A 3,202-nucleotide genomic window follows, 5' to 3' on the forward strand; every position below is an offset into this window, starting at 1 on the left:
TGCTGTGGCTAGGAAGGTCTGCCAAGGATGATGGATTCATCCATGCACTTCCCAGTCCCTAGGACTATGAAATCAGTAGGGATGTAATGGTCTTCAACCTTTACCAAAACATTCTCTAAAGTCCATGAGCTGTTTTCTTGAGTTGTCTGCCATCTCTAGTGAGATTCTTGCAGTTTGTACCTCAAAGATCCCTAGCTTCTCCATTACAGAGAGAGGCATGAGGTTTACACTTGACCTAAGTCACACAGAGCTTCTTGAAGGTCATGGTGCTATGGTACAAGGTATTGAAAACTTCCCAGGATCTGTCTCTTTTGAGGTAATTTCTGCCTAGACAAGTTATCCAGTTCTTTGGTGAGCAAAGGGGGTTCATCCTCCCAAGTCTCATTTCCAAATAACTTGTCATTTAGCTTCATGATTGCTCCAAGGTATTTAGCAACTTGCTCTTCAGTGACATACTCATCCTCTTCAGAGGAAGAATACTCATCAGAGCTCATGAAAGGCAGAAGTAAGTCCAATGAAATCTCTATGGTCTCATTTTGAGCCCCAGATTCCCATGGTTCCTCATTAGGGTACTCATTGGAGGCTAGTGCACGCCCATTGAGGTCTTCCTCAGTGGCGTTCACTTCCTCCCCTTCCTCTCCAAATTCGGCCATATTGATGGCCTTGCACTCTCCCTTTGGATTTTCTTCTGTATTACTTGGGAGAGTACTAGGAGGGAGTTCAGTAACTTTCTTGCTCAGCTGTCCCACTTGTGCTTCCAAATTCCTAATGGAAGACCTTGTTTCAGTCATGAAAATTTGAGTGGTTTTGATTAGATCAGAGACCATGGTTGCTAAGTCAGAGGGGTTCTGCTTAGAATTCTCTGTCTGTTGCTGAGAAGATGATGGAAAAGGTTTGCCATTGCTAAACCTGTTTCTTCCACCATTGTTGTTGTTGAAACCTTGTTGAGGTTTCTCTTGATTCTTCCATGCGAAATTGGGTGATTTCTCCATGAAGAATTGTAGGTGTTTCCATAGGGTTCTCCTAGGTAATTCACCTCTTCCATTGAAGGGTTCTCAGGATCATAAGCTTCTTCCTCAGAGGAAGCATCCTTAGTACTGCCAGGTGCATTTTGCATTCCAGACAGACTTTGAGAAATCAAATGACTTGTGAGTCAATATCTTGTTCTGAGCCAATATGGCATTCAGAGTATCAATCTCAAGAACCTTTCTTCTGACTTGTCCCATTGTTCACAGGATTCCTTTCAGAAGTGTACATAAATTGGTTATTGCAACCATTTCAATTAGTTCTTGAGCCTCTGTAGGGTCTTCTTCAGATGAAGAGATCCTCCAGCAGAGCTATCCAAAGACATCTTGGATAGTTCAGAGAGACCATCATAGAAATACATATGATGCTCCATTCAGAAAGCATGTCTGAGGGACATTTTCTGATTAATTGTTGTATCTTTCCCAAGCTTCATAGAGGGATTCACCATCCTTCTGTCTGAAGGTTTGGACTTCCACTCTAAGCTTACTCCATTTTTGAGGTGGAAGAACTTTGCCAAGAAGGCATGACTAGCTTTTCCCAAGAGTCCAGGCTTTCTTTAGGTTGAGAGTCCAACCATATTCTAGCTCTGTCTCTTACAGCAAAAGGGAATAGCATCAGTCTGTAGACCTCAGGGTCTACCCCATTAGTCTTGATTGTGTCACAGATTTGCAAGAACTCAGCTAAAAACTGATGAGGATCTTCCATTGGAAGTCCATGGAACTTGCAATTCTGTTGCATTAGAGAAACTAATTGAGGCTTAAGCTCAAAGTTGTTTGCTCCAATGGCAGGGATAGAGATGCTTCTCCCATAGAAATTGGGAGTAGGTGCAGTAAAGTCACCCAGCACCTTCCTTGCATTGTTGGCATTGTTGTTGTTTTCGGTTGCCATGGGTTCTTCTTCTTTGAAGAATTCGGTTAGGTCCTCTATAGAGAGTTGTGCCTTAGCTTCTCTTAGCTTTCTCTTCAAGGTCCCTTCAGGTTCAGGGTCAGCTTCAACAAGAATGCCTTTGTCTCTGTTCCTGCTCATATGGAAGAGAAGAGAACAAGAAAATGTGGAATCCTCTATGTCACAGTATAGAGATTCCTTGAGGTGTCAGAAAAACAGAAAAATAGAAGAAAGAGGTAGAAGAATTCGAACTTAATCAGATAGAGTTCGAATTGTGCATTAAGAAGGAGTGGTACTCCATAAATAAAAGGATGTGAGAAGAAGGGAAGTAATTTTCGAAAATTAAGTAAAAGATTTTGAAAACATTTTGAAAAACACTTAATTGATTTTTGAAAATAAGAGTGGAAAAGAAATCAAGTGATTTTTGAAAAAGATTTTAAAATTAGAAGTTTAAAAAGATTTGATTGAAAACTTATTTTGAAAAAGATGTGATTGAGAGGATATGATTTGAAAACAATTTTAAAAAAATTTGATTTGAAAATTAATGACTTGCCTAACAAGGAAAGATATGATTCAAAAATTAAACCTTCCTCAACAGAAAAGGCAACATACTTGAAATTTTGAATCAAATCATTAATTGTTAGTAAGTATCTTTGAAAAAGGAAAGAAATTGATTTTGAAAACATTTGATTGAAAAGATATGATTTGAAAAAGATTTGATTTTGAAAAACTTTGAAGACTTGAAAAAAATTTGATTTGAAAAAACAAAATCTTCCCCCTAGCACCATCCTGGCGTTAAACGCCTAGAATGGTATCCATTCTGGCGTTTAACGCCCAAAATGCTACCTTTTTGGGCGTTAAACGCCCAACCAGGTACCCTGGCTGGCGTTTAAACGCCAGTCTGTTCTTCTTCACTGGGCGTTTTGAACGCCCAGCTTTTTCTGTATAATTCCTCTGCAGTATGTTCTGAATCTTCAATTCTTTGTATTATTGACTTGAAAAGACACAAATTAAAAATATTTTTGGATTTTTAATAATGAGGAATAATCAAAATGCAACTAAAATCAAATAACAATGCATGCAAGACACTAAACTTAGCAGTTTGTATATATGAGAAACAACAAAACACTCAAGTCAATAGAATTCAAAGATCAAAACAAGGAAATCATCAAGAACAACTTGAAGATTAATGAAGACACATGAATGAATGCATGCAATTGACACCAACTTAAGATGAGACACTAGACTCAAGCAAGAAACATCAAATATTTTTGGTTTTTATGATTTTATG

The 3,202-nt window shown here is 38.4% G+C and overlaps 1 non-coding gene across 1 annotated transcript; it reads left to right on the plus strand.

The window, feature by feature from the left end:
• Positions 1 to 1,404: 1,404 nt before the first annotated feature.
• On the plus strand, positions 1,405 to 1,511 carry LOC130958247 (small nucleolar RNA R71). The gene has a single exon (XR_009077379.1). It is a non-coding gene; the product is annotated as a small nucleolar RNA R71 (small nucleolar RNA).
• Positions 1,512 to 3,202: the final 1,691 nt, after the last annotated feature.

Source organism: Arachis stenosperma, chromosome 10, assembly GCF_014773155.1.
Source record: "Arachis stenosperma cultivar V10309 chromosome 10, arast.V10309.gnm1.PFL2, whole genome shotgun sequence".
NCBI lineage: Eukaryota > Viridiplantae > Streptophyta > Magnoliopsida > Fabales > Fabaceae > Arachis > Arachis stenosperma.